The sequence below is a fragment of the Triturus cristatus genome, chromosome 9 (genome assembly GCF_964204655.1).
Source record: "Triturus cristatus chromosome 9, aTriCri1.1, whole genome shotgun sequence".
Classification (NCBI taxonomy): Eukaryota; Metazoa; Chordata; class Amphibia; order Caudata; family Salamandridae; genus Triturus; species Triturus cristatus.
Window position 1 is genome coordinate 1,162,578,536 of NC_140592.1, and position 26,504 is coordinate 1,162,605,039.

General features: G+C 46.9%; 1 protein-coding gene across 1 annotated transcript in view; it reads left to right on the forward strand.

Moving 5' to 3' along the window:
- The window catches only part of VTI1B (vesicle transport through interaction with t-SNAREs 1B), a 231,541-nt gene that overhangs the window by 120,821 nt on the left and 84,216 nt on the right, over positions 1–26,504 (forward strand). The window lies entirely within an intron of this gene.

Here is a 26,504-nt window from a genome sequence, read left to right on the forward strand (position 1 = left end):
TGTTGCAGATACGGGCTCTACTGGAAAAAGTCAGCCACGTCTCACTGAGTCCCAGAGCACCGTCAGGTACTTTGGCCACGAGCCAGGCTGCATGCGGGCAACTTGTCACCAAACTGTAGTCAAGGCCCCAACTCTTTCTCAGTTAAGGGGGCAAACTGAGCTTTGTTGAACAGCCTGTTAGAAGCGTGGCATCCCTCCTGCCAGCAAAGGTCCAAGTGGCACAATTGGAATCCACGCTCCAGAAGCTACCAAATGACATAGCACACAGGACATAAAATATTTAAAGACATAACACTCCACTTTACCTGCCTACTAAAACCCTCTCCCTAATGGTCCTTCCTCCGGTATGACTGTTACAGGAACCTTAGTTATAATGCTTGCCTGGAAATGCTATGCAGTGCATGACTTAAGTATGTGCCATACAGTGAACGTTTAGTCAAAATTTCACAAACCAAGTGCTGATAGTATCGAATAATTACAAAGAAAAATATATATATGTAAATGGTTGCTTATTTACATTTCCTGCATTCATAATTATGAAGGCAAGCCACCTCTGTATATGTATATTTTTTTAATTCTGTACCGCCACACACATCTTACTTTTGCCACTGGCTGTCTTTATTTGTAGGATTATGTAGTCTAGTATTCCTCACATGAACCCTCTATGTACTTCACGATGTTAAAGTGCCTGTTCCCCCTCAAACTATTTTACACAAACCGTTATGTTTGTCATTCCACACAGCTATCGATCCAAGCATCTCTTTAGCAGCCCTTTGCAAGCTAGTGACTATGCAGACTTAAAGCCACCTGTTTAATTCAGTCAAATGGATGGCAGGCAGTGCAGGTCATCCTCCTAGGCGAGTGCTACGAATCATACTAACTAGGCCAGATTAGTAGCAGGGTGGAATCTAGCACCCTTTATAGAAAGCAAATGGTTGCAGTGAGGAGATAATCCTAGGCAGTAGGTGCATGAACCACTCTTGTCAATAGGGAAGGTCTGGATGTCATAAGTAATCCTCATTCTGATGGATACATCTGCCAGTGGATTCCTCACCTTGTGAATATCCCCTGCGCCAGCATTCCACTGAACTTTTTTCCCCAGCTCTCTACGCCGACGTGGAAGACGTCATAATGCATCGGCTCCGCTCGCGACTCCGTATGACGTCACCGGAGCCATAAGAGAGCCACGTCGGCGTGATGACGTCAGTTCCCTTTTTTCCGCTCCGTCAACGCGCAACGGTTTTTCCAGCACTCTCCTGCTACTTTGTAGTAGTTTGGTGTTACTGTTGGAAAACATTTGTCATGTCTTCGACAAGGAAGTCTGGTTTTAAACCCTGTAAGGAATGTGGGGGCCACATGTCTATGACAGACCCCCATGATGATTGTTTGTAGTGCCTTTCATCCGACCACGACGTGGAAGATTGTTCCAGCTGCAGGAGGATGAATCCCAAGGCGTTGAAAGAAAGGGAGGCGAAGCTCTTCATGGCCAAGGCCAAAAAGGAGAAGAGAGGTAGGAAGAAGGAGAGATCGAGGCCGGAGTCGTCGACTTCGCATTCTTCGAAGTCGAAGAAACACTGTTGGACTTGGCCCTTCTGGCAAGTTCACCCCTAGAACTTTTTGCAGTATCCTAGCCTTTTTCCTGTGTGGTACTAGTGGTTTTAGGCCTCTAGGCGCTTTCACACTGTGTCCCAGTGGAAAGCGCGTGCGCTCTGGGTTACATTGAGTGAGACTGACCTGCCCTCCCATAGGAATGCATGGGGGAATGTATGTGTCCCTGGTAGTTCCTGATGCGTGGGGAGTGCAGGTGCGAGTTTGGTATGTACGGACTCGTGTGATAAAATGCTGCGCGATGATGTGTGCGGCGTGCGTGTATCTAGTATGGAAGTGCCACTTCTAGAAGTGGGCATTTCTGTGCGCAATGTGAAATGAGTGCCTTGTCTGGTGATTGGCTGGCTGGGGTCATGTGACGGGCTAGGGAATCCCCAGAGTCAGGATGGGTCTGCCCCGGTGGTGAATGGAGAGAGCTGCATGTGGATGAGTGGGAGGAGTACACCTAGGACCTGAATAGGGCTGGGCTTTCCCCACACAATGCTGGCTCCGCCCCCTGTGGTGCGACTGATGACCCTGGCCTGTCCTGTGAATAGGGAGAGGGGCTGAGCAAAACAAAGTGCTCAAGAACCAGTTGCATCTGGTTCGCCCCTCCCCTGCACCTTTGGAAACAAAGGAACCTGTGTATAAAAAGGGGCTGTGTCCCCTTACAAAATGTTCTTGCGTTCTGTCTTGAATCTACCAGGGGCGTGCTGCTGCTGGGGCCCAGGGGAAGGCTTGCCTCCCTGGGCCCTGCCCAGCCCCTGGATGCCCTGGATACTGGAGGACTTTACTTCTAGCGCCTGGTGAGCGCTTTATTGCTTGTTCTGCTTTGGATCCTGGTAGGAGGGGGCTTGCTGCTGGTGGGGCCCAGGAGGGACCGCCATGGGGGCTACCTCCCTGCTGGAGGGCCCTGTGTGCTGGCCCCTGGGCCCTGCTTTGCCCCCCCTGGACGCCTTCAGGACCGTTTGGACCTTTGTGCTGGTCCTTTTTCTCTGCCCAGGCTTGGTGCAGCCTCCTAGTGCCTGAAGAGCGCTTTATTCTAATTTCCTCCCAGAGAGAGGAGCTGGGGGCTGTGCAGCGTCGCGCTGCTGAGGGCGAGAGAGAGGGAATCCCCAGCGTAGGGATTCCCCCATGATGTCGGCCTTGCGGGAGCCCACCCCGCTTATTTGGTTCAGTACGGGTGCCTACCCCGCTTATTTAAATGGTGGTATGCGCGGGTGCCCACCCCGCGATTTGTAGTAATGGGTGGGTGCCCACCCCGCCTTGTGTCTTGAATAGTGGGTGCCTACCCCACATGGCCGCCTTTTAATTATATTTAAATGCGGGAGCCCACCCCGCGTTCGATCATGAGAAAGTGCCGCCGGAGCATTTCACCGCCGCGGCCCGAGCCGCATTCAAAAATTGACGCTGAGCCCGCGACCCGCCTGGTTGTGGGCGGGGCTGTGGGACGGAAGCGGAAGTGCCGCCATTCCCGGGAGAGGAAGCCCGAGGCCCGGGTGAAGTGTGAGCACAGCGCGAGGCTCCCATCTGCGAGGGAAGCCCCGCGCCGCATGAGAAGTGCTGCCGCAAGAGGAGGGAAGTCTTGCCCCGGTGAGAAGAGGGAGCCCCGTTTGACGACTCCTGCCCCCGGAGATCCCTGCCAGCAAACAGCCCGGTGAGTGTGCAAGGGCTGGGGAGGGGGGGGGTTTGGGCGTGACTCCGCTAGAGGCTAATGTGGTGCCTGGTAAAAGGCACAGCACCCGTGATGTTTAGAGCGGCCCCGGATGGCAGTGGGCAGCTCCAACGATTTGGGCATCATTTGTCTTTAGAGCGGCAGATGGCTCCAACAACGGGGCGAGTATTTGTTTAGAGCCCCGAGGCTCCAACGTTATTTGGGGGCATTGTTTCAGAGCCCACGAGGCTCCAAGGTTGGGGGCGACATTGTTCAGAGTCCAGAGGGACTCCAACGACGGCGCATTATTTGTTTAGAGCCACAAAGGCTCTAGGGGGCATTTTGTGTGGTTGGAGCCCAGGGAGGCTCCACGTGAGTGCTGCATATTTGTTTTGAAAGGCACAGTGGTGCCCCAGTATTTCTCCAGCTGCCCAGCACTTAGTGGGCAGTTGCCACGTTTAGGCCCCCCTGACATTGGGACACAGGGCGTCCTAGCCCCGACAAGGCCAGTTGGCCTAGGGACTGCCACAGGTGGTGGCTAATGTGAGTTTGGCGCTATTGTTCCTAACCTGCACCTCTGAACGTGTTTTATGCGTCATGTGCCTTGTTTTACACCGCTGAATGTATGTTATGCATCATGTGTTATATGCTTAGAGCCCTACAGGTATTGTGATACTTAGGTGGTTGTTTTTCTCCTAGTACAGTTGGTGCTAGTGAGGTACTGGTTCCCTGTGCAATATTTTCCTAAGGTGGTTAGGGTTGCGTAGGTGGTACTTACCTGCTACCAGTAGTTACTGGTTGTGTGCTTCATGTGTTATTTTGCGCTACAGTAATTTTATATCCTATGTTCTAAGTGCTAAGTTCTAAAAGTGCTAATTCCTGACAGTGGTCCATGTGGCCCTGTCCCCTGTACATATAATCCCTTGTAAAATTCTGCCCGTGCCAGTTGGCACAGTGTAAATTGTGTGAATATTATCTAATGTGTTTTGGTATAATACAAAGGCTATTTTTATATAATACCTTGTGTGGAGTTTCTTTTGTGGTGGGCCTTGGGTGTTGTTGCTGGGTGCGCGCGCAAACGCTTTACACATTGCCTCCGGGATAAGCCTGACTGCTCGTGCCAAGCTACCAAGGGGGTGAGCAGGGGTTCTCTTTGGCGTGTAACTCCCCAGCCCTGACTAGAGTGGTGGTTTCTGCCTGGCTTTGGCGCAAGCCCTAGCCAACCAGAAATCCCATTTCTAACAAACACCATAAGAAAAGGAAGCATTCCTCTCGGTGCCGGTCTTCGAAGAGCAAGGCGTCGAGATCGACTTCGCCTCGACGCCGAAGTAAGGATATATCTCTTTCTCCTTCTAAGTCTCCTGGGGGATCTCCTTCGCCGAAGCGGGCTCCAGCGCAGTCCCCGGCGCTGTCACCGATTCCAGTGGAGTCTTCGGCTTCTGAGGCTGAGCAAGGAGAAGAGCCTTCTCCAGAGCCCGATGAGCCTGCGACGCCTGTGGAGGGCACTGCGGCGCCGGTACCAGGTACTCCGCAGACGGATCCGGGACCAGGCCATTATCCACAGTTCCCGGCTCCGGGTACGGATTCGTCACATTTTTTTAATACAATGTATGGAATCTTCCAACGGGCTGCCTTCCCATCCGGTGCACCTACTGGTCCCGTGGGTTCTTTGGCCTATACTCTGGGACTGCCGCAGCATTACGCTCAGGCCCCGTTTATGCCCTTCCTGCCGATGGCGCCTTCGTGGCAGTTTCCGGCGCCTTCTGGGGATCCATCTCGGCTTCGAATGGATCGACCTTCTTCGGAGCCTACCTCGACGCCGTTGCCGTCTACCTCGGCACCGCGTCCGGTGCCGCCGACCCCGACTCCGGCGCCGCCGACCTCGACACCTCTGGTTCCAACGACTCCGTGTACGGCGCCGGCGACGCCGGTTCCACGGATCTGCTCAAGAAGAGAGGCCCAAAGGGTCTTGGATGAAAAACGATATAGAGTGGAGGTGGAGGAAGGTGAGGTTGACACGTCCTCTGATGAGTTTGAGGGGATTCAGGAGGCTAGTGGCCTGGACACGACTCCGGAGTGGGAGCATTCTTCTACTAGGTCCTCTCCGCCGCAGGAACTGGCTCCCTATCATATGGTGATAAAAAAGGCCGCAGAGCTGTTGGATTTGCAGTTGCCCTCTGCGGTATATAAGCCTAACCTTCTTACGGAGGTGCTACATTCGCCTTCCTCGACCAGTGAGCCTTTGCTGCCTTTCAATGAGGCTATTTTGGAGCCAATTGTGGAAGTCTGGCGTAAGCCGCCATCTTCACCAGCGGTCTCCAGGCAGGTGGCGAGAAGAAATAGGGTGGCTCCTGGGGATCCAGATTTTCTATCTTCACACCCTTCGCCAGAAAGTCTAGTGGTGCAGGCGTCATGCTCGAAGCATGCTTCAGGAGCATTGCCTCAGACTCCTGCGGACAGGGAGTCCAAAAAGGTTGATCAAGCGGCTAAGAAAACCTTTTCATCTGGGAGCATGGCGCTTAAGTCCACTAATGCCATGTGCTTGCTAGGGCGCTATGTTCATGCTTTGATGGACTCGATGAAATCTTTAGCCCCTAAGCTGCCAGACGGTGATAAGGCGTCCTTTATGGAGGTGGTCGCAGATACTCCGGCCGCTGCGAGACAGGTGATTCAGTTGGGCCTTGATACGGCTGATTCGGTGGCGAGAATAATGGGGTCGTCTATAGCCACAGGAGGCAGGCGTGGCTTCGTTCGTCTGGCTTCTCTACGGACGTTCAGGCCACCTTGGTGGATTTGCCCTTTGACGGACAAAAACCTTTTTGGTGAAAAGGCTGACTCTGCCCTACAGAGATTTAAGGAGAGCAGGGTAACAGCTAAATCTTTAGGTCTGCAGGCTCCTGCTAAAGGATTTGGACTTAAGAAGTTCAGGGGTTTCGGGAGCTCTTCATTTCGCTCCTACCGGCAGCCTCAGCAGCAGCAGCAACAACAGCAAAATCCCCTCTAAAGGTCCTATAGAGGGCGACAAAGAGGTCGGAGAGGTTCTGGCCGCAACCCCTCTTCATCTTCTACCTCCTCTGCTCCCAATGAAGCTTCAGGGAAGCAGCCCTAGATCCCCCATCCTGGATCATGTAAGACCTGTGGGGGGTCGGGTGTCCCACTTTCTGCGGGGTTGGAAATCTGTTACAACCGACCTTTGGGTTTTAAACCTCGTGGAGACTGGGTACGCCCTTCCCTTTCGGGAGTTTCCTCCCCCTTACCCTCCTTGCCAAGGTTACTGCTCGGAAGACCATCTGCTTCTTCAGCAGAAGGAGGTACTAGCTTTGATTCAAAAGGGTGCAATAGAAGTGGTTCCGGAGCAGGAAAGGGGTCAGGGATGCTACTCCCGGTATTTCCTGATTCCCAAGAAGGACGGCAGATTGCGTCCGATACTGGACCTCAGAGTCTTGAACTTTTACCTGAAACAGGAGAAATTCAAGATGCTGACCCTTGCGCAGGTTCTTCAAGCGTTGCAGCAAGGAGACTGGATGGTGTCGATCGACTTGCAGGACGCGTACTTCCATGTCCCAATCCTGAAGTCGCACAGGAAGTATCTCCGTTTTACAGTTGGGTCGCAACATTACCAGTTTGCGGTCCTCCCGTTTGGTCTTACTTCCGCACCTCGAGTCTTCACGAAGGTGATGGCAGTGGTAGCGGCCCATCTCAGGAGGTCGGAGATTCCGGTTTTCCCCTACCTGGACGACTGGCTTCTGAAGGCAGAGTCCCCAGAGATGGTGCAGCATCATCTGCAGGTAAGATCTCAGCTGTTGTTCGAATTGGGTTTTTCGATAAACGTGCCCAAATCTCACCTGGTGCCCTCTCAACGCAACCTGTTCATAGGGGCGGTACTGGACACTACTGTGTGTCGGGCATTTCCTCCTCCTCAAAGAATTCTCGACATACAGGAGATGGTCCCTTTATTCCACAATGGAGCGGTTGTTCCAGTTCTGAAGGTCCTTCGCCTGCTCGGTCTGTTCGCCTCCTGCATTCTGTTGGTCAACCATGCACGCTGGCACATGAGGGCGCTCCAGTGGTGCCTCCGCAGGCAGTGGTATCAGCACAACGGAGATCTCAGGGAGTCGATCAGGATCTCCAGAGAAGCTGCAGCAGATCTATCTTGGTGGAGCGTGGAGGGCAATCTGTCTCAAGGAAAGCCCTTCCATCTACCTCCATCGGTGGCCACAGTGATAACGGATGCCTCCACCTTAGGGTGGGGTGCTCATCTGGGGGATCTGGAGGTCAAGGGTCTTTGGTCTCCAGAGGAAAGGTTGCTTCACATCAACCTTCTGGAATTGCGGGCGATTCGTTTGGCACTCAAGGCCTTCCTCCCTTCCCTTCGCGGTCAGTCTGTTCAAGTCCTGACGGACAACACTACCGCGATGTGGTATGTCAACAAGCAGGGAGGAGTGGGGTCGCATTGTCTCTGCAGAGAGGCCCTGCGTCTTTGGTCCTGGGCTCAGGACCATCGGATTTGTCTGATGGCAAATCATCTGGCCGGGGTGCTGAACGTGCGTGCGGACAGTCTCAGTCGGCAGTTCTCCGCCGACCACGAGTGGAGGCTCCATCCGGAGGTGGTTCGTTGCGTCTTTCGGACGTGGGGAACCCCTCGGGTGGACCTGTTCGCCACCCGCGAGAACGCGCACTGCCCATCATTCTGCAGTCTCCAGTTTCCGATGCAGGGGGCGTTGGGGGACGCGTTTCAGTTGAGTTGGGGCTCACAACTCCTTTACGCGTTTCCTCCCATTCCCTTGATTCCTCGGGTTCTGAGGAAGATTCGCCAAGACCGGGCCCAAGTTATATTGATCGCCCCGGATTGGCCAAGAAGGGTGTGGTACACAGATCTTCTCCGCCTCTCCTCGTGCCCTCCGCTCCGTCTCCCTCTGAGGGCAGACCTCCTCTCGCAGTCGGAGGGGCAGGTTCTACACCCCCACCTCCAGAGCTTACACCTTCATGCCTGGAGATTGAACGGGGCAACCTGAGTTCTTTCTCTCTCCCACCTGATGTGGTGGATGTTATTTTATCAGCCAGGCGACACTCCCCCAAGTCCATTTACTCCTACAGGTGGTCCAAGTTTGTAAAATGGTGTGGAGAGAGATCCATTGACCCTTTAAAAGCCCATCTTTCTGAGTTGCTCCAGTTTGCTCTTTCCTTGGCTCAGCAGGGCTGTGCTGTGGCCACGGTCAAGGGCTATCTATCGGCCTTATCGGCTTTTCTATGTCTACCTGATCAACCGTCATTATTTAAATCTCTGGTTGTACTGATGTTTATCAAAGGCCTTACAAACAAGTTTCCACCTACTCCTTTTGTAATGCCACAGTGGGACCTTAATCTTGTCTTAACTTTTCTGATGGGGTCCCCGTTTGAGCCTCTTCATAGTTGTCCTATGAGGCTGTTGTCCTTTAAGACAGTCTTTCTTGTAGCCATAACCTCGGCAAGGAGGGTGAGTGTGCTTCAAGCTCTTAGTTCTAAACCCCCTTTTCTAACATTACATGCTGAAAGGATGGTACTCAGGACCAGGGCTGCTTTCCTGCCCAAAGTTGTTACTCCGTTTCATTTGGGGCAGTCTATTACTCCCTGTTTTTTATCCACCTCCTCATCCCTCCAAGGAGGAGGAAAGGCTTCATCGCCTGGACCCAAAGAGAGCTGTTAGCTTTTACTTGTACAGATCCAAGGACTATCGTCTGGACGATCAGCTCTTCGTGGGTTATGTTGGACATTCCAAAGGAAGAGCGGTGCACAAGCGCACTCTATCAAGATGGATCATCCTTGCCATCAAGATCTGCTATGCCCTGGCTGGTAAGGTTCCTCCTGAGGGTATTGGGGCTCATTCAACTAGAGCTAAATCATCTACATCTGCTTTGGCCCGGGGTGTTCCTGTGGCAGATATTTGTAAAGCCGCGACTTGTGCCTCCCTCCATACTTTCGCAAAGCATTATTGCTTGGACTCTGAGATTAGGAGGGAGGGCCACTTTGCGCGCTCTGTCTTGCAAGACTTTCTGGTATAGGAAGTGGACACCCTCCTCCGGGAGTGGGGACTGCTGTGGGAATTTATTCACAAGGTGAGGAATCCACTGGCAGATGTATCCATCAGAAGAACAAGTTACTTACCATCGGTAACGCTTTTTCTGGTGGATACAGTATCTGCCTGTGGATTCCTCACTGGCCCACCCGCCTCCCCGTTGTCCACCTTTGTATACCTTAAAAGTTGTCTTGTTTGAGATGTTGTTATGCTTTCTGGTACATTTGTAGGAAATGCTTATTTTGTTTAGCATTCCTTTTGTTTATGTACTGTGTATATTTGATTGTATATTGTATACTGTGTATACTTTGAATCTGTCGTTGGTCCACCTGTGCGCCTCGGAGGCACGGAAAAAATGGGTGGAACTGACGTCATCACGCCGACGTGGCTCTCTTATGGCTCCGGTGACGTCATACGGAGTTGCGAGCGGAGCCGATGCATTATGACGTCATCAGCGTAGAGAGCTGGGGAAAAAAGTTCAGTGGAATGCTGGCGCAGGGGATATTTACAAGGTGAGGAATCTACAGGCAGATACTGTATCCACCAGAAAAAGCGTTACCGAAGGTAAGTAACTTGTTCTACAGTTCAGGCCTCCCTCTCACCATAAAGGATAGGGCAAGGAAAAGTGAGTAATTTTTCCTGCTTAGAACATGATTTTTCCAAAAATTGCAGGGTTGACATGAATTGCATCTAGCAATCATCTGTATGGAAATCCAATGCCAAATATGCACCCATGTACAAAAGGCGAAATAACAGCTCAATGTTTTGTCCAAGCAGTTTCTAAAGTCACACAGAAAATATTGCTAGCATAGTTCCCAGGAGACAGTTTCTACTCATTCCAAGTCTCCCACCACCAAGCCTACAGGAAATTGACCTTACGAATTACACATCAGCCCAATAATCGAGGTTTAGGCAAGAATGTGTGCCTAAAAAAAACGAAACTGCACAAACCTAATTCTGGCTGCACGTGCCAGTGGACTGGCATTGAGCGGGTGTGGTGACAGTGGACTGTGCATTGAGCAGGCACACCACATCCACATTTGGACCATCTCTTTGCTAGTGACAATGTAGGATGTGTATGCTCAGGAGCATCTAACAACATAGGGTGGTATGTGCGGAACCCATTTACCCACCTTTCATGTGGTAGGATACCACGAGGCCACCTTCCCCCAGCAGAAGAACCTCTGCAAGATGCCTCTACTATGCACAATGCAGAACCAGCTAGAAAATGGACAATTAGTTATCTTTACTGCCCACTGAGCACAAAACAGATTACTTTCTGTACAAGTTTACCACTGAATATTTGTATTGGCAGAGAACAAATCCCACCCAAGGGGCATGCTTTTATTCGTAAAACTTTTGACTTCAATCACAATTGGCAGTTTTAGGTGCCTATGTTGAGAGTGTTTTGCCTAGGCTCCAGCCATTTCTCTTCCCTCTTGGATTCATGAGGTTGCTTAGCTGCCAGAAATTGAAAAGAGGTGTGACGAACATGCACCCAGGAACATAATCCATTTGCGTTTTAACTTCATCTTACAAACGTTTTTATCAGTCTAAAAACCTTTTATTCATAGAACGTGGATTTCCACTTTTAAAGATAATCACTGATACATACATGCTCATACAGCTGTCTGATTGTTATAGTATGGCTTTACCAAGAGCATAAAGGGGCTTGCTGCCACCCACTCCTTACCATTGGTTGGATGTACAGTTACTCTCATTTTCATACTTCTTATTTCATAGCTTCAATTCTCCATTATCTGTCTCTTCCTCCCCTGGAGCATTCCTAATTGACTTGTCATTCCATTGCTTTATTTTACAGGATTGCTTTTTTCTGGTCTTAAGTACTCCATGATCGTGCATATATTTTCAAGCTGTCCCACTACTGTGCTTCTCTTTCCTCTTCCATACTCCATGTTTCTCCATCACACCCTTTCACCCTCCCCTCCTCTGTAATGCCTTAAAAAAAATTTATTTGCTGAATTTCCAAGACGGGATTTTCAATTTTACAGATTTCACCATCGCAATTTTTGTACTAATTGTGTACTATATGTATTATGTATAATTACCTAAACACTCGTACCGAACAAAAAATAATTGCACATTTTCAATAAAACAAAAAAACACATCTAGAGTAACTCCTACCAATTGTTTTTTTCATCACCAAAAAGACAAAGCTATCCACACAGCTCCACACCACTCAATTCAACTCCACACATTTCCAATCTACACAAATATTTCAACACCAAACCACATTATTCAACTCCACAACATAATTACACAATACACCACATACATTCTATCCTCACCACAGAATTCCCCATCATGCCACAAAATTCAACATCACAACACTACATAACACACAATACCATTTCATATAATTCTAAGAGACTCAATACCACATAAATACTATCCACATAATTCCAATGCACACCATATCACATAATTCCACTACACAAATACACTTCATACCACACAATTCCACTCCCCTCAATTCCACAACTAACAATTCCAATCCAAACCACATAATTCCACTAGGCACCACATACATACACTTCATAACACGTAGGTAAAATGCACCAATAGCTCTAACTCAAGCAAAAGTGAGACCTATTGCCATGATTGCGTGGTTTCGAGGGGCACTGTGTGTTAGCATTTTGTATGTGATGCAGCAGGTCTGGAAACACAATTGAATCTTGAAGCGGAACAGCTGCAAATCTAAGTGGTCTAATGTCTTGGGACCCTTGATGAAGTGTGCAGCAGTGTGGGACAGCTCTTATTTGGTGCTAATACTGAATCTACCCAGATGGGATAGCCCAAGCTTGTATGATGCTTCAGAAATCTTGTGCGTGGAGGTTGGATTTGACTTCAGAGTCAAATCTGAGGTACAAGGTATCGTAATTGATACCGTGTTGTTTTTTCTTCAGTGTTTGCTTTGCGTAAGAAAATGAAGCCAGTAAGCAGTAATAGAGACAATAGATTTTGCGTTTCAGCTAAATTTGGAAGGGATTCCGTCTTTTTGTACTTTATTGTACCCATATTAGAATGTGGGGATATTTAGTGGAATTGGCTTTCCGGATCTGGATGAATTCTGTCTGGCGAGTGTTTAACTTCAGATAGGAACTGGACATCCATGTTTTGATCATGGACACATACTTTCTTTCTGAGATGGTCTGTCTTTATTTGTGAAGACAAAGATGTGTATGATTATTTTCTGCACAATTGTGAATTTTGAACATGTTGTTGATGTGGGTGACTGAGGGGTCCCTTGCACAAAATTAAGATGACTGGGGGTGGTGTAATCCTGAGGGATTCTACTGGTCACTGGTAATTATGGAGGCAGAATGTTTTCATCTGGATGATATCAGATTGATCAGATAGCAGGAGAATCGGTGGTGTATTGTTTCAGTGAACATCCTGTATATTGAGAGGATGTTAATCGGCGGTGCCAAAGACTGCTGAAGTGTTGAATATGACACTGCGGTGGTCACTTTTTTTTTTGTTTTTTAAATGGGGCGTGCATCCTCTTCACTACTGCTTACTATAAGTAAACGGACTTCTAGCTAGGAATGTAACTGCCCACTTCACTTGGCGGAGTGCAGCCACAGCGCTCTTCTGATGAATAAATCTTCCTGCATTTTCATCATCTTATGCTTTATCTTTCTAGGCTTCAGGCTGGTCCAGATTAGGTTTTCTCAAGCAATAAGTCTCCAGCACGAGCCACAAAGATGATGACACCAGAGTTTGAGGCACTAACTAGCAGACTGGCATCAGTCATATTTTTACATGCTTCCGACACTGCTCCGTAGCTTTATTTATGTCTCACCAATGATATGCCGTAGGATTTACACTGTGACTACATCAGATACCTCCTCCAAAGCATGCAGGTTTCAAGCTATTGCACAGATGCCGCAAAAAAGGTCCCTTTCGGATCCACATGACCACTGCATGTGGATCCAAAGCACATTGCTACTGCATTCCATCATTGTGTCTCCATGCCCCTGAAGGCTATCTGGAGTGAGAGGCCAAGTTGTACCTGGCTAAGACCCACAAGGACATTCCTAAGCCATCTATTGTGCCTGTGGTTAACAAAGCCTGATGTAGACTGTGCTTGTACGTGGATGATGATTTGGAGTGTTACCGCCGCCTTCCCCTTTATTATACTGATGATACTGGCTGATATCTGAACTTACAAAATGATTGGCTTGGACATTTCACCCGAAGGGTACATCTCATACCCCCTTGCCCCCCCAGCCCTGTTTCAGACAAAGTTTCCTTATTTGCGACTAGTACAAATAACTGCTTAAGTCTAGGATTTGACCATGCCCTCTGCAAGACCAATTCTAGTATTTTGACTGAGATCTTACAACTCTCCTCCTCTGAGATAGCCCTAACTTCCATTTAATAAAGCTCTGGTGGATCTTGTCATAACTGACAGGGTGAAACCGTTTTCGAGGCTGGCAGTCCACAGAGAGACATATGTCAAAAGCCGCTTCTGGGCATTCACTACTTTCTGTCCTCACACCTCTCACTAGAAAGTATGATTGTCCAAACTATCTGCTCAAAGCAATAATCTGAATGCTTTTTCTACGTCAGTTTATGATAGAGATTCGAAGCTCTATGGGTCAAAAAAAGTCTTCTAGCAGCCTAGCCCTCCACACTGCTAATTCCACCTGCCTCCTGCGTGAATATGTGCACGTTTTGTGGTAATTGGTGAAATATACAGTGACTTTATTGATGTGTGCTTATGGTTGAACAAAACTGCCTTTCGTACAAGCAATTACAAAATATCAAAAATTTTAAAATAGTCAAAGGAAAAAGAGATCAAAAAACCTTTGAAATGGAAACATGAAACCACATAAACTGATACTTTCATCTATCACACTTGAAGATGGGACTGTAAATCTCAGTTTTCAGATGAGATAGCATGTCTGCAAGACCTTCGTACAACATGTCTACATATCTTCTGACAGTAAACATTTGAGGCACTTGTCATGATTAGGGTCAGAAAATGTCAAAGAACAAGTTCTCAGCTATTACACAAGGTGACCATGCATTCTTCTTGTGGATTCTTTCTCTTGATCTTTTCTCATAGATCGCAGCATTTGGTAAGGAATCTTCCCATGCATTTTATTAGCATTTCTGAGGTTACACTTAGCTGGAATAAAATATGTTCTTTGTCAGTCTAACTGTTTTCTTTTTTCAGAGTACTTTTGGTTGTGTAAGCTCTGATTGCATCATGGATGGGGCATCTTAACATAAAATTGGTCCAGTCTTCTTTTGAGTCACGCAGACAGTCTTCTATAGATGCTCGATCTTCTTCTACACTTTCAGGGGAAGGGAGACACTTCTGGCAAGAGCGAAAGGTCTCCTTTTCCTGTAGTTTGTTAATTTTACCTGATTGGATTGTGTGTCCTACTGGCTGAAAGTTCTTCAATACTTAAGCATTTTTTGTCTATATGCAAAGTGGTAAAATTCTTACTATCAAATTTATTCTTCTTTTGAGCATGAGTCTCAAGCTCTAGTAATCAGGAGTTAGGGTAGAACCAAGACAATTTTACTTTTTTCCTAGGTGTTTCCAAAGTCTTTCTCGAGGCATAAAGCAAAATGTTCCCTCCAAACTTTGTCTACCAAGTTGGATCCAGACGGCTGTAATTTGTTGGACCGGTTTGACATATATTCAATATAGAAGAGTTCCAGCTCTCTGACTCCAAAGCAACCATATGGACCCTTGTTGGTAGCATCTACATGAGTGATTTGGAAACGTTGGCCATGCTTATGAATCCTATTTAGAACAGCATTCAGTGAGGCTTATCAATCACCATTTTGAGCTGCAAATCCCATTTAAGACTGTCTTTGATGGTCAGGCAAAAGTTTATAAAGGAGTTAACTTCTCCAGTGATAAAGAAGGCTCTATTGCTGCCCGATTTTTCCTGAACACTATTGTTTTTGTTTTCTGAGTGTTTAGCCTTCAGGCCATTTTCTTGGCAATACCTGCCCATTGCTTTAACCCTTTCTGTGCCTATGACGAGCTGGACTCGTCATGGAGCACAGTCGCGCTGTGCCCATGACGAGTCCAGCTCGTCATGAGGCATTCCAGAGGAATTCCCTTTAAACCAAAATAGCCTCGGGAGCGGGGAAGAGCTTCCCCAGCTCCCGAGGCCCCCCCCCCCCATTTTGGGCACATTTAGTCTTTTTGCCCCCCCCCGGGGCAGATGGGGCAGTAACCCCCAATATGCCCCGGGGGCAAAAAGCCCACTAGACACCAGGGAATTTTTTTGACAATCAAAATAGGGGTAGGGGCTGCCCAAAACGGGCAGGCCCATGCCCCCACCCCACCCCCCAATTATCAGTCTTTCTGCCCCCCCCCACCCCCCCCCGGGGGCAGATGGGGCATTGGCCCCTAATCTGCCCCTTCGGGGGGCAGAAAGCCCACTATACACCAGGGATTTGTTTTCAGTTTTTTTTTTTTAGGGTGGGGGCTGCCCGGAACGGGCACGCCAATGCCCCCACCCGCCACCATTACAGCCTTTCAGTTTGCAGGGCATTCTGGGTAAGGAAACGTTGGGGGATCTACGCAAGCCATACCTCCCTGGAATCCCCCGGGTGTCTAGTTTTCAGAAATGTGTGGGTTTGGTAGGTTCCCCTAGGTGGCCGCCGAGCACCGGGCCAAAAACCCAGGTGACCCCCTTGCAAAACCAGGTCGTTTTGAGGTAGGCAATTTTCATGTCGCCTCACTACGTTGTGGGCCCTTGCCTGTCGCGGTTACTTGGGCCTCCCACACGAGTGAGGCACCGTTTTTATCGGGAGACCCGGGGGAACGCTGGGTGGTAGGAAATTTGTGTCAGCCCGCTGATGCAACAACTTTCCCACAAAAAATGTGTGAAAAAGGTGATTTTTTTTTTTTCCAGCTAAATTTGAGGTTTGCAGGGCATTCTGGGTAAGGAAACGTTGGGGGATCCACGCAAGCCATACCTCCATGGAATCCCCCGGGTGTCTAGTTTTCAGAAATGTGTGGGTTTGGTAGTTTTCCCTAGGTGCCGGCAGAGCTATGGTTAAAAAACTACAGCTAGGCACTTTGCCAAAAAAGGTTCATTTTTCGCTACAAAATTGAGGTGTGTCCACGTTAGGTTTTGCGCCGTTTCCTGTCGCGGGCACTAGGCTGACCCACACAAGTGAGGTACCATTTTTCTCGGAAGACTTTGGGGAACGCGGGGTGGGTGGAAATTTGTGGATCCATGCAGATTCCAGAACTTTCCACCAGAGAAATGTGGGGAAAATGCGTTTTTTTGGCAATTATTTAGGTTTGCAAGGGATTCTGGGTAACAGAACCTGGCAGGAGGCTGTCAAGTCACCCCATCCTAGATTCCCCTGGGTGTCTAGTTTTCAAAAATGTATAGGTTTGCTAGGTTTCCCTAGGTGCCGGCAGAGCTATGGTTCAAAAACTACAGCTAGGCACTTTGCTAAAAAAGGGTAATTTTGCATTGTGAAAATGTGGTTTGTTCACGTTGGGTTTTGAGCCATTTCCTGTCGTGGGCACTATGCCTACCCCTACAAGTGAGGTACCATTTTTATCGGGAGACTTCGGTAATTCAGATTTGTAAAGGAACTGTTATTACCTAATGACTTTCGATGCATTTCTGCCTTCCAAATGAAAGACATTGTGTAAAAAAGAAGTCATTCTAAAAAATGACTGATAATTCTCATGCTAGTATGAGTATTCCCAATTTCGGAAATGTGCAAATATCTACTGTTTCTAAACTCTATATTTTGTTCCCATTTCAGAAATACATAGGTGTCTTTCATACCGATTTTCCCATGTACACATTTTTACAGAATAATTACAATATACCCGGTACATTATAAAAAACCATTGCAAGTTGCTGCTCAGTTTTTGGCTCTGGGTTCGTCGGGTTCTTGGTGAACCTACAAGTCCTATATATCCCCACAACCAGAAATGTCCACCGGATGTAACGGTATATTGCTTTCAAAGAGCTGTCAAAATTAGAAGTTACAGGTGAAAACGTTGACACAAAAGGCGCTTTTTTTCAACAAATTTTCAATTTATCCTATATTTAACTGTTAGTTTCTATAAAGAAACCTTGATGGATCTACACAAATGACCCCTTGCTGAATTCAGAATTTTGTCTACTTCTCCAAAATGTATAGCTTTCCAGGATCCATTATTACTTTTGTACCCATTTCTACCATTAACTGGAAAGAGGTCGAAAGCACAAAAAATAGCAAAAATAGGCTATGTCCCAGAAAAATGCCAACACTGTGTAAAAAGTGTTGGGTTTCTGACAAAAGTCTGATATCCCCTAAAAGCTGGGGAAATGGTGATTTCAGCCCCACAAACCCTTTTTTTATCACACTTGCAGGGCAAAACCCAGATGCTTTCATTTGCAGCCCATTTTTCCCATTTTCCCCCCAAAAAACTAAATTTTGCTGTATTTTGGCTCATTTCTGTGACCCCTCCAGGGGAATCCACAAACCCGGAGTACCCTCAGAATCTCCATGATGTTGGAAGAAAAGGACGCAAATTTGGCGTGGATGCCTTATGTGGTCAAATAGTTACAGGGGCCTCAGCACGCACTACCCCAAATTGCCAAAAAAGGGCGTGGCACAGGAGGGGTAAAAGGCCTGGAAGCGAAGGGGTTAAGTTGTGCTTGCAGGCCCTTCAGTGTACCAGCGATCACAATAACGTAGTCTTCATATAGGAAGGCAGGGACTGGGAAGCCTTCAATGGCAGGTACATTTTTTATGAGGCTTTCAGGACTTACCTTTGTATAAAGTTTATATACACACAGCACTGTATTGAGGCAAGAAGGCATACCTGTTCCACTGCAATGGCAAAATGGTTACTGAGGAGGTCTTGTTGGTTGAGTTTGACTTGATGAGATGTGTCCATGTACAAAGATTTTAACGGGGATGATAGAGTCCGATCCAGACCCATTCTGTGCAGTTTTAGCCATAATCTGTGCCTCGGTAAGAGGTCGGGGGCTGACGTAAGTAAAAGGCCATATAAAGCAGCTTTTTTTACAGTGCTATAATTGTGAATTAAGTAGAGGAAGGTAAATATTTGGTCAGTATTCAAAAGGCCTTTCTTCAACCCTAAGACCTGGTTTGGGATATTGTTTATAATCCACTCTTCAAGGGCTCTGTGTATGATCTTGAGAAATATTTTGCAACCAATCTCGATGAAGCTGATGGGCCATTAGGATTTTGGGTTGTTTTTAGAGTCCTTTTGTACAGGGTGTTTGCTAAGCTGTTCTGCAAGGAAGGTGGGGAGGCATTTCACATGGAGATCTTGAGAAAGGTTGCTGCAAGAGTATTTAGCCAGCACTCTGGACAGTGTTTAAACACCTCTGCAGATTATCATACTTGATCTGGGCTCCTTCCCCATTGCTATAATCAGTTTTTCCTATCTGAGCATGTCTTCGCAAAAAGCTCTTCTTTATGTATTATTGTTTCTTTTTTTAAGTGGTAGCTCAGAAGTTGCATTTACGTCAGAGTTGTATGTCTGGTTTGTGGCACCAAATACCGCAGAGAAGAGGCTCATCCTCGAGTCTTTAGATATATTTGCGTCTCTGGAGTTCCTTTTTTGCATGCAGCTAATCAATCACCAATTTTTCTCAGGGAGGTCCACTGGTCTAATTTAAATGCAGCTTTTTCTAGTACGAGACATTTATTTTGAAATGCTTCTTTCCTTTTTTGATTAGTGATTTGTGATTTTTTTTTTTCTTACTTTTCTACTTTTTTCAGGGGCTTCTGCTGAGAGTATTAGAACTAGCCTGTTTCTTCTGGTTTTCTTGGGTTAATGTTTGTCAGTGCCAACATTTCTCAACAATAATGGAAGAAGCGAGTTCAGGAGTTTCCATACTAGTTATCCATTTACTTTGTTTTAATATTCCATACTTTAGATTTGCTTAAAGTTCAGCGGTATCTGCATCATTTTTTTCATCATATTTCTCTTGGTTTGCGTGACATATTTGCTTTTATGTGTGTTTAAACAGCATTGTAAGAGTTTCCCGTTTCCTTTGAACCCTAAGGTTTTCAACTCTGAACCAATCCTCTGATTTGAGAAGGATATAATCAGGGACTGTTTCTTCCTCACTGTTGTTTGATGTTCAAATTTGAGCCGTTTCATTTTTGCGTGGGTTGCGGCTGTTATCAAGTCTTCGCTACGCAGAGGATTTGAAAATGTCTTTCGTGTGTATCTTTTTTTGGGAACAGCTGATGGACTGAAAGAATGGCTAATGCGGTTTCCATCTCAGTGGTTTGTTCTGAGATGTTTCTCCACTTGCCCATTTTGCAATTAACATCGCCGCATATAGGATGACTGCTTTTGACTTGCCAGGTTTGATCCTAAATTCTCTATTAGAGCTAAGGAGCTTTACAAAGCCTTCTATTATCCTCAGTGTGGAGTTGTGTAGTAGGTAGATCTCCATTTTGCAGGCTGTCTGTGAGCCACCACAGTTTCTTGTTCCAGTCAGCTGTGTGGCGCATTGTATGTAATTAATATAGCTTTGGAGTACCCATAGAGTTGATGATCATGTTTTTGGAAGAAATAGGATTTCATGTTTAGTCAGAGAATTCATTAGATAAGTGTCTCCTGTGGGATGGCCTTCCATGTTCCACAACAGGAACAGTAATGAGCTTGTCAGACAAAAGTAAAAGCATTTTATGGTTCTGGACAATGACAGATTGGATGTTTCTAAACAGATTTTGAAGTGCAGCCCACACTCTGTAGACATCGTTGCTCAATCCATGGGCTCAGCTATCTTGCTTAATCAGCATACTTTAATGTGCTGTACAAGCTTCCCCAGAGAGGGATAAGTCATACTCGTGACACTTGCCCATCAATGGACAGAAGGTATTTGGTGAGGAAGCTGACTCCTTCCTGGAGGCTTTAAAAATAGTAGCTACAGCTAGCACGGTGGGCCTGGCCACCTCAGCAAGACAGTTCCATTAACAATATGGAAAGTTTCATGGGTACTCCAGAATGGTGCAGTCCCTGCAGAGACAACCTTCTCATCCTGTCCATACATGAGTCCATGTAAGGCTTCTTTTGGGGCAAAAATGGGTCTAGGGGACAATGTCAACAGCAGTAGATGAAGTCTTCACGATCCTGTGCCAAATCTGCTACCTCAAAGCGCCTCTGACCCTCTACTCACATCATCTTCTAGCTGAGGGTATGGTTCCATTTTCCCATCAGTGGGGAGGGGATCATGGGATCATCCAACAAATTGCAAGGGCTGTGACCTATTTTTACTGGCTGTCCCTCCGGAATGCCCTCTTTCCCCTGAGCCAGGCTCTCTGGCACATCACTTAATTTTGAAGACAGAAGTTCTTGCCCTGCTGAGTAAAGGGCCTATAGAGATGGTGCCTCTGGAAGAAAGGAGAACAGAATGCAATTTACTTAACTGGATTGGCCCCAAGAACATCCGAGTTCTGGGGCTCATCCTGGTTATTCTCCTTCTGAACTTTTTCACTCAACAGGACAGGTCATTGACCTGTCGGCAGAATTCGACACAGTGGACCATGGCCTCCTTTTACGCCGCCTTCGAGAAATAGGCATCGCCGGTACCGCCCTACAACTGCTCAAATCCTTCCTTTCTAACCGTGAACTATTTGTGGAGATGGACGGTGTGAGGTCGCAGAGTTTCACTCTTCCTTGCGGGGTTCCACAGGGCTCATCTCTCATCCCAACTCTTTTTAACCTATATGTGGTTCCCCTGGCCAGGCTTATTAAATCCTTCGGATTCACTATGGTGTCATACGCCGATGACACGCAGATTATAGTGTCTATCTCAGAGGTCCCTCGAAGCACCGTCCACAACTTTCATGCCCGTATGAGACAGGCGAGCAAGTGGATGGCTGAAAACTGCCTCAAACTGAACTCCAATAAAAATGTGGTTCTTCTTTTTGTCAGGGATGTCTCCCATTGGTCCTCAGACTGGTGGCCCAGTGAACTTGGCCCTCTTCCCACGCCAGTCATCAAGGCCAGGAACCTGGGAGTCCTCATCGACACAACTCTTTCTTTTTCCAATCATGTGAATGTAATCACATCATCCATATGGTTCATCTTAAAAATCCTAAGAAAAATATTTTGTTTCATACCATCTGACCTTCAGAAAAAAGTAGTTTCACCACTAGTGTTGTCTAGGCTGGACTACTGCAACGGCCTCCTGATTGGTTTGAACAAAGCCCTTCTTACCAAGTTGCAAGTCTTGCAGAATTCTGCTGCCCGCCTGCTATTCAAACTTCCAAAATACTCGTCTGCACAGGCTCCCAGTGGACAAGAGAATCAAGTTTAGGGCCCTTTGCATCGCCTTCAGAGCGCTGCACAAGGAAAGTCCTGCCTATTTTATCGACCACTTCTGTTGATACACTCCAAGAATGTTGCGGTCTGCTTCCCTTCGGCTGGTAGAGGTTCCCAAGGCACGTCTCGACAATTGGGGAGGGAAAAGCTTTTTTTACATCACCACCAGACTTTGGAATCAATTGCCACTCCCACTGAAAAACTCACCTGACCTGATCTCATTCAGGAAGAGCCTAAAGACCTGGATTTTTCAGACCTCAAATATGTAACTATTATTTTTTCTTATTTTGATGACCCTTGGCCAGATGGAGACAAGGATGTCTGCACCTAGATGCCTCCGGATATTAGTGCGCTATACAAATATATAACTAACTAAATAAATAAATAAATAAAATAAATTAAGTCTTACTGACCCTGAATATGGGAGACTGGTTAGCACCTTTGGTTCTTCAGGATACTTATTTCCATGTTTAATTTTTTTTCCAGCAATAGACATTACCTGATTTGCATGGGGGAATCACGGAACTATCAGTTCACGGTCATGCTGTTTGATCCCCATTCATCTTTCCGAGAGTACTATAGGGTCTGATGGCATCATTACCAATGGTTACACGTCCATGTATTCTGTACTGCGACTAGCTAGTGAAAATGAAGTTCGCAGCACTGGCTGGATCCTGATTCACCAGGTCTTGCTACTGCTTGGCATCACAGTCCTGTGCATCCTTGTATTTGCTGCTAGCCAGATTACGTACCTTCAGTTGTGTCCATGTTCACAGTGGCACCATCATCAGCAGAGTCACAACTCCCTGGTGCAGGTCTACTAGTTCATTTATCCGGATCTGCTCTGGTGGGCCATCTTTTCAGGTCTCTGCAGGCATAGGCTACCAAAGTCACAGACTCCTCTTCGCTGTGCTGATATGTCCATCTGGGTGACATGACTGCACCAGGGCTACTGGTCAATGTCTTAATAACACACCTAAACGTGCTTGAGATACAGGTGGTCTATCTTGCAATGGCGGCATTTTTCCCTTCCAGCTTGGGAAGCAGCTTTCAGATTCTGTCAGACCACACCATCATATTAACAGACTGGGCAGTGTGCGGTCTTGGACCCTACGATGGAAGATTATTCTTCTGTGGAAGTGGGTTTAACAATAGGGAATCTTCTTTTTAACAGCTCACATAGCAGGCTCTCTGTGAGAGGGCAGATGCTTGCTGTCGGTCTTTTTCAAGGACCACGAATGGGAGCTGCACCCAGAAGTAACCGATGCGATCTTCTCAAGATTTGGGTTTCTGTTTGTGGATCTCTTGGCAGTGGCTAAGGACGATTCATAGGGAAGAGTATGCAATACTCTTCGCTATGAATGGTCATGGGACCTGCTGTACATGCTTGTGCCAATTTGCCTTCTGTAAAAAGTACTTTGGAAGGTGTGGAAGGATTAAACACATCTTGACTGGGCACGGAGATTGTAGTATGCAAGTATGTTGGTCCTCAGCACTCTGCCACCTCTTCCCCCCCCCCCCCTGTGCAGACAGACTTGCTTTTGCAGCAACAATATCAGTTCATCCTCCCCAATTCTCAAATACTACAGCCTGCATTTGTAATGACAGCTAGAGTAGTTTAGTCTTTCTGATGATGCATCCTATTGGCTAGGAAACTGACTACCAAATACATCTTAGCAGGTAGTGCAGCTGTGCAAGTTGGCAGACCTTAACCACTTTAAATATTGCATTTCTAATGTTGTAGGTTTGGTGTTATCCCTTGCACAGCAGTGTCTGTTAATGGCTATAATTAAGAAGACCTGTCTGTATCCAAGTGCCTTCCTTATAAAGAATCTCTGTTTGGCTTGCAACTAATGGCGCATTTTCGAAAAGATTTGTTATAAGTTTTTCTCCCACTATGTTTACTGCTCAGTGGGTTTTAAAACTTGTTTTCACCTTTTTTGATGACCTCTCCAAGCACAGTTGCTCAGTTCGGCTTCTTGTACTGAAGACCATTATATTGGAGGCAATCACTTCAGCACTTAATATCAGAGTACTTTGGATTCAGCCACCTTTCACAGTTTTCTACTTATATAAGTTGGGTTCTAGCACCTGCCCTTCATTGTTACCCAAGGTGGTTTCTGCATTGCATATAAATGAACATATGTATAGTATATTTTATTGTCTACATTAGGTTTGTAGCTCCCCGCCATCCAGAGTGGACTGGGAGCCACAAGGCTTAGTTCCCTCCTTGTTCATCAAGAAACCATGGCTCTTGAACCATCAATGCTTTATTTGTGGAGTTGTAATGCTGTTGATGCAGCCAAAACTGCTGTGGGGCAAAAGACTTCCACTTTCTGGGGAGGGAGGTCTTTGAACCACAACTTTCTATACGTACAAAAGCACTTGTATGGTAACACAATAGCTTCCACAGGCCCTAATGGCAACATCACATGCAGAATAGTTATGACCGGGTGTCATGCAAATGCCCTGTGTTGCTCTTCTCATTGGCTTTTAACCTCGTTATTGTTCTATCTCATCCCTAACTCTAGGTGGGCAAACTAAACATGGTGATAGGGAACGATGTTGTATAATCATTGTAAGCCTCGATAACATATGTGAAACCCTCCCTCTGGTCCCCGTTTTGGAGTAATGGAGTTGAGGAGTAGGCTGTGGATGATTCTTACCTCTAGGACATCTAGATGGTGCCTTACTTGCTGCCAGGACAAAAGATGGCACCCACCTCATGCAAAGAGTGACCCATGACTTTGTCCACTCATAGACTAAGTGCTTCCTTAGTGGCGACCTGTATATCATGCCCACTTACTGGTCTCCACTTGAAGTCTAGAATGCCATTTCATTTGCTTCCCAGGCCGGATCTAATGGCTCATTAGACTAAAGTGTAGCTTCAAGGGTTCTATTTTTTTTGACCTTATGGTCCCAGGTTCAGACTGTGGTGGGTCAACTCAGCCTTTCATCTTTCTGAGGTTGATAAAATTAGTTCCATTGAGTTTTTGGTAAGAATATAAATCTGTTATTCAGTGTCAAGATGCTTCAATGGGTAAATATTTGCAAATCTCACAAACCTGTTATGTTTGTGTACCATTTAGGGCGCAGTCCCACTTGCATTACTAGAGGTGTACCTCACTCTTCTCTTTCTTCTATTCTCTCTCCAACTGGCAAATTGTTCCAAAACATTCTGGCCCACTGTGCCAGGTAGGCGTGCCTAGAAAATGGAACCCAATAATATGCATAACTGCAAACACATTGTAATGGATACTTTTACCTGCAGATTCCTCACCTTGTAAATATTCCCCAGGCATCTGACTAAATCCTTAAACTTTGGTGCAGTACTCCTGCACCCTGATAAGTAGTATCATGCAGCTCTGCATCAACGACAATCCACTCGGAGTGACAAGTCAAGCCACATATAAGTGCCACTCATGCATTCTAACATCAGTGTCTTACTGTGGCTTCAGATGTGGGCATGGAGCTACTGTTTGGTTATGTTTTTCAAACATATTACCAGTGTGCAAGGGAAAATGTCACCTAAGACAAGTGATTCAAGCCGTGTAGGGACAGTCTCAAACAGATGTCTGTGACAGACCCATGAAGTATGTCTATGAAACCTGGGGTGAGAGCAAAACTCCAGGGCCTGAGACAGCTGTGCCCAGATGAATCTGAAGGCCATACGAACAGTGAGGCAAAGCTGTATGTTGCCAAACATCGATGGACTCGTGCTGGGACCCGTCGAAAAGAAGGTCCCATTCTCACTCCCAAAGTAGTTTCCACAGCAAGTCATCGTCACAATTCAAGTCTTCAGATAAGTCCTAGAAGAAGCACTAGAAATTGAAGTGGGAATCTGCCCCTTCCCACCACTCTCAAACTTCAGAGAGGGCATCAACGTGCTAATGCAATGACTAGTCACAATGCACCCAGGATTCCGGGGTCTGTCGGTGACATGCCGCCAGTGGAGGCCTTATAGAAGGTCACCCTGCACATTTGTGTCACTTTACCAGCTAACTCGGTCACCCCTTTGGGCCCCAAGGATCTGCAGGGGTGTCTAGTTTGACTTAGGCTGGCTGATTCGCCCTGCCGCTGTCTGTACCCCTTGTACCTGCTTAAAGTTCCTCACTGGCTCAGTCACCGACTTTGGGACTGGCACCACCCTTTTCTTCGTATGAAAGCTGGTGTTGACACAGTCTATGCTGAAAAAGGATTGTCAGACTATTGGACTTTCTGACTGACGAGACTCCACCTCGACAGAGGCAGGACCCTACTTCTACAGACTGGCAGCCGTCCGGTAACCCTTCCGATTCATATACCTTGTCCTTTACACATTTTAGGGCTCAGACTTTACATAATCTTTTTGGCACTGACTCGAACCCTGACAGTTTTGATGAAGGGAGTAATTTTGTCCCCCAATATGATCAAAACTGGTATGAGGTACTAAAGGATGCCAGTGGCTTCGATACTTCTCCAGATACTGGCCTTGTTTCTCACCTCAGCTCGCCATGTAGGAAAGTTCCTCCTACCCTGTTGAGACCTACAACTCCCGACTGTGGATGTGAAGACTAATATTCTGACAGAGATACTCCACTCTGGTCAAGCCCCTACAGAAACACCATTGCTATTTAACAAGGCTCTTATGGAGATGCTCTCAGGCAGTTGGGCGAAGCCATGCCCAGGACCAAAAGTTACTAGGCAGTTTGCTGAGCACCAGAGACCATCCCCAGCAATCCCTAACTTTCTTACAGAACATCTCAAGCCAGAGAGCTTGGTGGTTCAAGTGTCCACTAGATAACTCCCGACGTCTTCCCCACTCGATCATACGTCTAAGAGAAAAGTGACATTTGGCAAGCACATACTTTCCTCCACGAGTCTTGCTGTGTGATCAGTGAATG